Raw genomic sequence first — 12,094 nt, 5'->3', positions numbered from 1 at the left:
AGAAGAAGTATCAACTTCTTTTGAATTATTCAGTTATTGATCAACTACTACAGGAAGATTATAAAACCAATGCTGTGGAGATTTACTAAAAGATATGAGAAATAGTTTTTACCCTTGGAAAAAATGATACTAAATATTAGCACCCTAAAATCACTTCAAATATTTATTGAATAGTAGTGGGTAAAGGGGTTGCAGAGATAACATTGGAAGTTTACTTGATATTGGTGAATTTGAGCCTCCATTTTAAAATATGAAGAAAAGATTAGCAAGTGGGAAGGAAATGAACCTTTTTATTTCCCACGCTGGACCATGTATATAATCATGAAGGTAGATATTACTAGAAAGGTTTTGTGTCTTACCTGAAGATTTGTCATCAGGGTTTCCAATCATAGAAATGACAGAATATGTATTTTTTTTTTAAATCTGCTCTGTCTCTAGCACATATACTATACTTAGAAATACAGATGTCCTGCCTGTCTTGGTCCTAGAAAGTTTTAGTATAAAATACTAATTTTTTCACAGGATTGAAGGTTGTTGATAGAATGAGGATATTGTATGGGAAGGTAATATAATAAGCCATTTTCAATTGCCATTTTTAACAGAGATTAAAGAAGGAAACTTATGTGGAAAATCTCATTTGTGAAGTGTGAATGGGAATATATGGCTTGAGAAATGGGCTCTGTCAAGCTAGTTGAGGGCTGCCAAAAAGGGAGGCTGGATTTGTATAGGAAGGGGAGTTGGATTAGGGTACTGAGTACCTCACAAAGTACAATATTATGTGGGAAAGGGGATAGTACAATAATCAAATCTCAATATTAGGCCTCATTATCTTGCTTATAGTTATTATCTTGCTATAAGCATTATCTTGCTTATAGTTATTCCCACCCCTTGCTTTGTTCATTCTTGGTTATTAGGGAACTCTTTTTATTTCCTTGCACAAACCTCTCATTAGAGTGTGTCTAATTACATTGAAATTATCCTTCAATTTCACAAAAGTTGGTAATGGAACTAGATGATTTCTTTTTTACTGGGTTGGGAGTTAACTGGTTTCCATACCTGCAACAGATGTTTGTTAGATCAGGACATACATATGGGTTTCCCAGACTTTATCTATTGAGCTTGTCCATGTACTGGGGAATTTGAGATTGAGTAGTTGTTCATAGAATGTGGTAATTTTTATTAACTGTCTCTTTCTTGTGGTTGGGCAATTTTGTGTGATGACAGTCTAGTAGGAAGAAGAAGATTCTTACCAGGTGCAGACATGAAACCCAAGTCAACCCACAGAGATGCTAGTGAGAAAAGAAACTGCCATTCTCTACTTTCATCTCTCTACTGACTGCCCATGTGTAAACTGCCCATGTGTAAATTTTGGCCTTTAAAGTCATACCCCTAGACTCTGATTGACTCTGATTTCAAGGGATGGGAGGAAGAAAGAAGAAAATACAATGAAATTCTTTGTCATCCTGGACATGGCTCTTAGGATTTGCTCTTGTACATTAAAGCAATTGAATGACTGCAGATCATTTGGGAAAGCCTGGGAGGTGATATCGCTATACGTCCTTCCACTTGGATTTCTAAGTGAAAGGCTATGATATTTTTACTAAAGTGAGCCAAGCCAGGTGCTCTTCATTGAATCTAGAAGCTTTTATTCTAGAAATTTTCGTTGCATAGATCAAATTAGGTTACCCCTTCATTTTAGTTATAAGAACCTTATGGTCAATTAATAAGAGTTCATTCTGATGATTTGTTCATCTGTAATACTTATTATGGTAACCATATTCTTTTTGTCTCTTGAAGTTAAGTCTCTGCCACCTTCAGGTTTTATCCCCACTAACGTTAAGGAATCAGTTTCAGAGGATGGCTATGACTGTGCTTAAGGAAGATATTGCAGCTCCTAGGAAAATTCATATGTCAATGTTTCTGTGAAGGAAATGTTGTGCTTTGGACCTGGAAGAAATGAGAGGTAGTTGTGTGTGATAAATTCATTTCAACATTGCTATTTTCCTAAGTTTTATATTCCCTTTTCCATATAATACCAAGGTATTTCCAGCATCTCTACCAAATTATTTTAGGATATCAATGAGTTTAAATTTTGGGTAATTAACTGATTACATGCTGACAATTGACATGAATCTAAAAGAAAATAGGATGTGACATGAGGAATACTGGCACTCCTTTACAAGGAAACATCATCAAGTATGGTCATTAACAGGTCTTTATACAAGGTAGAACCAGCCTCATCAATCAGGGAGATCTCTGCTGACTACAGAGGTTCAGTAGGATTTGGAGGAGCTGTTCATTCAAAGATACCCAATGATCACAATTGTCATTTCTAAGATTTAAATGTTTTACTCTTTCTCAAGCAAGTTTCTAATTTTCACATAAGACTTTGCTGTAATTCAGCAACTAAAAGATGAGAATTTTTTAATATATTTTATATTAGAGCATGCTAGTTTTCTTTTTGTAATTCTCCAGTGCAGTTATAAGCCACAACCTACCTAACCACCCTTGGATTCTCAAGCTCACTGTACTGTGGTTTGGAAGCTACCACTCTTTTCACTAAAGTTGTACCTTCAGATTCTTGGCAGAAATCTTGATGGAATGATCAGGACACTTTGTGTGAATGCACTCAGAGCCCTGAGTGATGACATTATCAGATATATTTCATAACAGATTTGACCTTTTCTAGGTTTTAGAGCCATTAAAACCTTGCAGCAATTTTTACTTCATTCCAGATGACCATAGATAGTAACTGAACTAGTTATTTTACTACTGGTGACCAAGTTCTACTGATATTTAACCTTTATGGCATTCAGGTCCTCACTTCTTTTAAGAGAACTCAGATTCTCATTTTTTGGCTTTTTATCTACAATTATTCTTGATAAAAATTCTATATTAGCCAAGAGTTCATTTTCTGATAACAGAAATTATTTTAGCTGCTTTAAGCAAAAAGACATTAAATAGAAGGGATTAGATACTTAGAAAATGTAGAAATTTTAGAGGATTAAGAATTAGACTGGGCCTCTAGGGAGTCTACCAGAACAATGTTCCAGAAGAGTTCTTCCAAAGAAATCACAAACTGTGCTACAATCAAGAGGCTGGGGAAACCAAGAATCTATTACCAGAACTATAGACTCAGAACCCTTAAAGATATGACCCGAAGAAAACGAAGTCATTACAACATCTCTCCCACTTAAGTCAGTACCAAATTCAACTGTCATACTGGTATATCTAATTGGTAACTCCTGAACTACATCTAGAATTCCAAACACAAGGAAATGTAGGAAATGTAGTTTTAGTTCTCTGGTCTCTATAATGAAAACTTTTAATAAATATTTATTATTTTGAAAAAACATGATAAACTTTCAAAGTGTCAATTGTTTTTATTTTTAAAAAGAAAGTATATGATAAATCATTTGAGTGCACTATACTCTTGGGGTTTTGGGGTAGACTCATACCTTGTGTTCTTTTTATTTATGGTCCTTGTTGGCAGAGAATAGTTTTATGCATACGAATTTTATTTCCAATTGCTCTGTTGCCAGATGTCTAAAGATTTTTTTGCATCTAATCCACTCACCTCTAATGCTCATGTATGTTCTTAAAGTGAGCAGTTCTTATAACATGAATCTTGTAACGAAATGTATAATTCTTGTGTCTTTTCCATTTGTTAAATATATTTAGCATTCTGTAGATAATGAGAAAAGCATAAGCATGTAGAGAAAAGAAAAATGCTTTGTTCTTTGATGTCCTAAGAAGAGGATACTTACATTCAAAGTATCTTAGATTTGATGTCACCTTGGGTCAGTCATAACCCAAGTATTGTAACTTCCTCTGTACTATTTAGTTTCATGAAGATTGCATTGTTTATCATTAAAGAATGTGAGAGAGTAAATAGTGTTGAAGTCCACAGATACTTGTATAAATAATAGTGGAAATTCATATATTGATTTTAAGTGTTGAATTCAAACCTTAACTCTTAAAGAGAAATAATATTGACAAAGCTGTACAGATGTGAAAGAAAAAGTAGTTCTAAAAAATGCTGGCTTTTTATAGAAGGTTAGGGCTGAATAGGATCTTAGATTTAGTCTAACCTCATATCATTCCTAGGAATACTGAGAAATAGAAAGGAAGCAAATTTTCCAGAGTCATAACATTGGTTAATTGTCAAGCTAAATTAGAAGTCATTACCTTTGATGTACAGTTCAGTCTAGAAGTCTAGTTACTATAAACACCATTTCTTTTATTTTAATTAGTAGTAGTCATTACGTATCTGTCCTTTGTCCCATGTTTATTTCAAAGTACTAAGGAAATAAAAATGTTCAAATTAGTTTCAGCATTGAAATTTTTGTCATTATTTAAAATGGTGGTTTTGAAGAAGACTCATAAATGTGGTTTGCAGAGGAGTTTTCCCTACAGTATCAGTGTATCAACACTTTTTAATTTTTTATTCTCTTTTATTGCACAATAGCTCCTTTTTCATATTCATTGGAGTGGAGCAGAGGTGGCATCTGTTGATTAATTAGTTCAAATGTGTTAGTTCCCCAAGGAGAGCTGTTAGATACTTTCCAGGTCATTTGAAAAAAGAAATCTATTGCTTATGTTTACAGGTGGTGGCACACTGAATTTAGATTGGTTGTAAGGCACCAATGATTTGCTATATCTGCAAGTCTCCTTATTACTACTCTGTTACAATAATCTCCACCAACAATTCAAGTTTACATTTGGTAACAGATTGATGAATACTTGCCTCTGATTCCATATTTATTCTGTTAAACATTCTTCTCATTTTTCTTTTCCTTTTCTTTTTACTTCTTTTCCTATTTTTTCACTGTGTGTGTGTGTGTGTGTGTGTGTGTGTGTGTGTGCATGTGCCTGTTACTGGTGTTTGAACCCAGGGGCCCTCCACCACTGAACTTCATCCTGAGCCCTTCTTATAATTTTTATTTTGAGACACGGTCTCACTAAGTTGAGTAGATGGAATCAACTTGTGATCCTCCCACATAACTGGTATTACTGCATATGCCACAGTGCTCAGTTTCTTTGCATTTTCTTTTTAGATTCTTATCCTAGTCTGCATTATGTTTTAGCTTCAAATTCCTAGAGAATTAATTCCTGAGTCCTGAAGAATTTTAAGTCAATTGAGTATATTCTGTAAATGGTTGGTACTAATCTTGTATATGACTGTGGACAGCATTAGATCAAAATCATTCAATTTATTCCCTAAAGTTTTTCTCCATGCAATATTGGCATTAACTTGCATAATAAAGTGTACTTTATCCTTTAAGATATTGTTGTATTGTTTTTCATGTTTGAAAATTAGTACTTGATCTTGATACTGAAAGAATAGCCTATATAACATTCAGTGAATCTAAAAGATTCTTGGCGTATGAATGCACTCAGAGCCCTGGGTGAAGATATTATCATATATATTTCATAATGGTTTGGCCTTTTCTATCTTTTAAAGCTATTAAAACTAGGGATAAAATTTTACTTTGCCTCAATATGGCAGGAACAAGTGTTGGGTCTAGTTATTAAGATACACTATTATAGGTGCTGAGAGGCCTAAGTTTTAGAGTTCAGTAGTAGAGATAACATACTTTCCTGATGCATCCACCATATGACTAATGTGCAGGGTACTTCAGGGAACCAAGAGAAGTAGAAATGGACAAACCATAATGGTCTATCAGCGAAAGGAAAACACCCTCATTAACCATTTTCCCTCAACTACAGGGAAGAGTGAATCTGAAGGTACACCGTGTACTGTTATGAATGTTAATATTCCCATTTTCAAAGGGCTTAAAATATGGCTATGGGTAAAAGCAAAATTAGACCTTTGTCATTTCTTTTCTTTTTGTTACTACCTAAAAGAGATCTTGCAGGTGAAATGTCACCTTTAATCCTTTCCTAGGTCCATTATGCATTTATTGACCTTCTTTAATTACAATCTTGAAAGTGTCAAGTAAATAGATTAAAGACTGCCAATATTAATTTTTAGTCTATCACCATTTCTCAACCTGTGAAGAATTTATCTTGCATCTTTCTTAGAAAACAAAGGCAATAGCTCAGTGTTTCAATTTGGTTTTATTTTTCCATTTTAACTGATTCATTATTATAAATACAGTGTAAATTAATTTGATAAAAATCCACTATTACAATGAAAAATGAACAGAGATCTGTTGAAACTATTCTTTTGGTTCATTTTTAATCTAGATGTGTAATCTTAGTAGTTAATGCTTAGGTTTCTAGAATAAGGTTTACAAAGTATATCTAAAAAATACAATTTGCTCCCTTATTATGTATAGTCATAATCACTACCAAAGGCTATTTGAAAAATCATGAATGTGCATTCAGCTCTGTGTTGTGAAATTAAACTGCTTATTTACTGACTTGTATATTAATACTGTCTTTTTCTTCCTGAAGAAATTGTCTCAAGTCAAAGAAATGTAATGAGATAACCACCCCATGAAGTCCCAGTGAGAAGAAATATTTTAACTGACACTTTCTTTGTTTTTCTTCTCTATCTTTTAGTAGAAGTGGAATTTTTTCAAAAGAAGCCCAGACAAACTTCTCAGTATTAGCCCTCAGGTCCAGGCTGTAGATGTCCTTCCACCCTGTTCCTGACAGTCTCAATACTGGACTTCTGATAGGACCATTAATCCACCAAGTCTCTTAAATCAAGCAGAAGAAATATTCATTTGTGGAGTAGTTAACAAACAGACAAACAAATAAGAAAAGACCACTGTAGAACTTTGAAGCTTAATAAGTGGCCAGGACATCATGATGGATAATTATCTGTTTGTGGCTAAGGTTTGTTCTTTGAAAGTGGTATCTTGTGCCAGGTTAATTGGTAGTGTTCCTTGTGAATCCAAGGAGGTGCTTCTGTGGCTGGTCAATAATAATATCTTTAAGCCATGGTGAAGGCTATCCAGACATCATAGTTGCTGAGTCCATATCTAGATTTTTCAAAGGATATTGTATTTCCTCAGAAGTTAATTAATAAATGTGATAAATTCGATGAAGTGGCAAATAGATCTTCAAGTGAATTGCTCCAAGAAATAAATTGATTTTCAGTATATTGATGTAGAACAAGTTCAAGCCACCATCCCACTGACTTGCCTGAATACTGCAATAACCCCATCCCACTGCTTTCATTCTTCACCCTCTCACCTGTTCATTCTCTTTCTCATAATCAGAGTGATCATTCCAAAAACACTAATCAGATGTGCCACTCTCTGCCTAGACCCTTTAATCATTTCTCATTGCTCGTAGGATAGTTCCCCTTGATCTTGCCTCTGCTTACCCTACCAGCTTACTAGGCACTCATCTCCCATCCCACCTTTCATTCTCACGTTCCAGTCAAGTTGCTTCTTTCTCTTAATCTGGTACCAGATTTAATCTCAAGGAGAGATCCTGGATAAATCTTAATACTAAGTATGAATTTGGCAATATATAAACAACATCATCTTATATGATTAAAGTTATTCATATTTGAAAACTTAATCTACAATTGAAAAATATCATGGGATATATTTAGAGTTAAGAAAGTTAATAGATGGCAATGGTGTTGTCATTTGTGAAATTTCCAAGTTTCATTTATTTTTTCTTCTTATGAAATAACAAATTTATTTTATGCTTTATTTTCTCATAGTTTGGAACTTTGTGGACAAACTCCCTCATGTCAGTCAAGTAGCACTTCTTCAACTGTAACACTGTAAACATGAAAGGATTGGAACTCAGACACTCAAGCTAAATGCTAAAAGATTTTAATTTTTTTATTAAAAATTCTCATCAATATTTAATAGGCTCAGGAAAACTAATTCAAGAAATCTAGTACTTTTTTTTTTTTCTTCTCAGCATTCAAAGCACAGGGAAGAAAGGAGTGAGAATATATGCTAAAATTTAAGCATGGAACTGATATGTCCAGTGAATTTGAAATAGTCCACTCAGTTTTCTAAGTGAGAGTATTAAAAAGTACAACACCATTGAGTTAAAACTCAATTTTAAAGGATAAACAATTATTTAACTTTTAAACTAAACTTTATTTAATGGGTTTCACCTGACATTTAAACATACAAATTTTAAGAAAGAACATGTGCCAATTTACAGATGGGCAAGTCTATTTGTGAGCTCATCCCTAAGAAATAATTAGCTTAATGAATATTGTTTGTGTGACTTTTAAAATAAAGTCTGAAGAGTGGTAGCACTGATTACATATTTGAGTACTTTTAGCTGGTACAACATAATCCCTAAGTCTTTATTTCAATGTTTTATTCAGAGGGATGATAATTCTTACTTTATAGGTGATGTATTTGTCAAGTGTTGATGCCTTTGTATAGTGGGAATTTAAAAAAGTACATTGAACCTATAAGTTTACTTATGAACTAACATTGTTTGAGATTAATGAAAATACTGATTTAGAATACATGTTACAGGGCTTTATTGTTATGAAGATAGAACTTGTATTTACAATAAAGTCCAGGATACTCACAGGTATCCTTTAGACTTGAACGTACATAAATTAGAAAATAGTTACTTGTAAGTATATCCAAAATTTGACAGTGGTAGATAGGATTCAAGTTATAAGAAGAGAGAAATTATGTCATGGGAAAGAATTGTTTGAGAGTTTATACAGTTTGGATCTGGACTGTCCTCCAAAGGAACATGTGTTGAAGGCTTGGTCTCAAATGCAGCAATGCTCGGAGGTGTAGTTTTCAGGAAGGTGGCTGAATAATGAGGGCTGTTAACCTCATCAGCAGATTACTCCATTGATAGATTTGTATTGATGGCATTATTGGGAAGTGATAGAAACTGTAAGAGGTGGGAACATAGTTGGAGGACTTAGGTCACTGGGGGCATGTCCTGGAAGAGTATATCTTATTACCAGTCCCTTCCTTTCTCTCACTGTCTGTTTCCTTGCTGTGCTTTACCACACACCCAGAATCAATGGAGCCTGGTGGTCATGAACTGAAACCACTGAAATCATGAGCTAAAATAAGGCTTTTTCTCCTTTATGTTGATTTTCCAGTATTTTTCTCACAATGATGAGAAATTGAGTAACACAAGAACCAAGATACTCAGTTTTCTGTTCTAGTCACTGAACTGGGTGATCTTGGATGATCATTGCCTTCTCAGGGCTTCACTTCCTTATCTATAAAATGAGAATTTCTGAGTAGTTGAACTCTTAAGGGTTTTAAATTTTTTGTTATGCTTTTAAAAATGTTTTTTTTAAAGTATTAGAACTCTCAGAATGGAAAAAAAGCACAATTTTAATTATAAATCATACACCTTAGATGGTGTGTGACATTTTTGTATTGTTTTTATTAATTAAAAAACTCAAGTTGTAGTATCTGTTTTATCTGCAGGTGAATTGTACTTCAGTATAATACATAGAGCTCCTTATTTCTCTTTCACAGGATTCTGTACTTCTTTGGAGTCTTATTTTTGGGTTATATTGATTTTTGTAGAAGTAGAAGTTAGCTACACTCTCCATTATAGAACAGCAGCTAGACGAATGCATTTGGGTTACCTTCCTGAATATGATGCCAATCTTGACAGAATAAACATACAATTATCATTCAGACTGGCATACTTTTAAGAGTAAAATGGAGGATTATTAATAATTATGAGGACCACAGTTAAACAGGACTGTGAGGAAAATTTATAGGGACTGCACAGAGGACGGATTTAATGTGTTACATACAGTTTTGCATAGTGATCTCCTTTATTTATTCTCTACTCTTTTACAGGTAGAGAGAAAAGATTTTGGTTTGAATAAAAGTAAATTTTGATTCAAATAGATAAATTACAGTTTTTTCTTTTCATATGTAAAACAGAATAAATTATCAAATAGGAAGGCTCAAATTTGGCCAGAAATTCTGAAAAAGACAATTATGCATAATCCAACAAACCCACTGAATATGCAGTTCAGTTCCTCATCTTGCTTACTTCTCCATGAAAGGTCAAAAGTACCTCCCACTGTGATATGTCTGCAATCCCTGAAAGATTGATTAAATTTCTATATAATGTGGAATTGCTGAATCTAGTGAACCATAACTTATATAATTTGTATTGTGCTTTATGAGTCACCTTTTTAAAGTGTTTAAGAATGAAACTTTCTGTTGTAGGCAATGGAAAGCTGAGAAATACTTTCTTTTTATTTTATTGTTTTTTGGATAAAAGGAAGATTTAATTAATATTCAATAACAAGCCAGGCATAGTGGTATGCTCCTGTAGTCCAAGTTATTTGGAAAGGTGAAGCAGGAGGATCATATGAGCACAGGAGTTTAAGCCTAGTCTAGGTAACATAGTGAGACTCTGTCCAAATCAATAACAAATATATCTGAAAACAATATATTTGTTGTTGTTTGGAAATGAGTACTATACATGTGTCAAAATGTGAATCAAGAGTAAAATTATAAGTTATTTTGAGCTGAATGAAAGCAAAGCACATCACAATTTAAGGAATGACTCTAAATCAGCCTTTAAATATATATGTTTATTTATATGTGTGTGTGTGTGTGTGTGTGTGTGTGTGTATATATGTTTATTTATTTATTTATTGGTACCAGGGATTGAAACCAGGGACGCTTGACCACTGAGTCACATCCCCAGCCCTTTTTTGTATTTTAGTTAGAGACAGGGTCTCACTTAGTTGTTAAGTGCCTTGCTACTTGCTTTCTTTATGCTAACTTTAGCAGTTGGTTTGACTTAAGTTGGGTGTGGATTTCTTAAAGAGATTAAAATGTAAGAATTGACAATTTTGGTATTTAAATTTTGGAATGGAAAAGTCTGAAAATAAAGAAGATGGATTTTGTGTTGTGTGAGAAACAATCTTTTCACATATAGTGAAAGAATAGCCAAAGAGACATTTGAACACTTTGTTTGCAAACTCCTAACTCAAAAGGAATTATAATATGGGTAAATTAGAGAAACTCTCTTCTTTCGGCAAATTCTATCATAGTCTGAGTTCCTATTAAATGGAACCTATTCTTGCTAGCAGGAAAGTCAAGAGTTAGGAAAGTTAGAGAATAGAAATTATTTCTATCCTAATCATTATACTCCTGGACATGTAGATAATTTCTTTATTTTCTAACACCATCACCTTCCCCTAGTTTATAATTCTCAATTCACTTCAAAGTATGATGTAGGGAAGTGACACAAAAGTATAAGATCTTCAAATAAGTCTACAAGATAGACCATCCTGCATATCCAATGAAAGGTCTTGGGTATATGTGGGTGATTTCAATTTCCATGAGGGGTAGAGCTTATATCACAGCTCCTTAAAAGCTATACAGCTTTTTTGATGGATGGAAACCTCCAATAAAGAGATACCATCCAACAAGAACAGGGGGAAATGGCAAAAACATTCTGATCATTGAGAATAAAATCTGAACTCCTTTACATGATCTACAAAGCCCTGCTTCATCTGCCCCACTGTCCTCTTCATTCTCCTTTTGAGTTCCACTTTCTACTATATTTCCCCCCTTCTTTACCTCCTTAGGTATCTTTACATTTCTAATGTTTGCTATGCTTCCATTTGTACCAAACCTTTTTAAAGATTCTAATCCTAAATCTTCTATATCAGATTCTCACACCTCCAACTCTTTTTTCCTGGTTAAGTCCAAATTATTCCTTTGTTATTGTTCAAACATTCCTTCTCCAGGAAAGTCTTCCTTGATAGGTCAACTCTCTATTTTTTTGCTTGTATTAGTTTCCTGTTGCTGCAAAACTAATTATCACATATTTATCTGCTGTAAAGAACACATTACATATTTCATAGTTTCCTTGGGTTAAGAGTCTGCACACAGTTTAGCTAGATTTTCTGCTTAGCTCTTATAAGACTGAAACCTAGGGGTTGACTGAACTGTCTGTTCTCATTTGAAGTTCAAGTCCTCTTGTAGACTAAATAAACAAGTCCTCTTTTAAGTTAAATTAATTTCCTCGAGGTTGTATCACCAAGGTTCCAACCAATTTTCTTGCTAGAAGTTGACCAGGGACTGCTCTCAGCTCCTAGAAGTTATCTATACTTCTTTGCACTTGACTCCCATAGAGAGATGGAAACATGGCTGATGCTTTCCTTCCAGTACAGCAGGAA

Source organism: Sciurus carolinensis, chromosome 7, assembly GCF_902686445.1.
Source record: "Sciurus carolinensis chromosome 7, mSciCar1.2, whole genome shotgun sequence".
NCBI classification, from domain to species: Eukaryota; Metazoa; Chordata; class Mammalia; order Rodentia; family Sciuridae; genus Sciurus; species Sciurus carolinensis.
The sequence above is the reverse complement of the archived record's forward strand: the minus strand, read 5'-3'. Positions refer to the sequence as shown.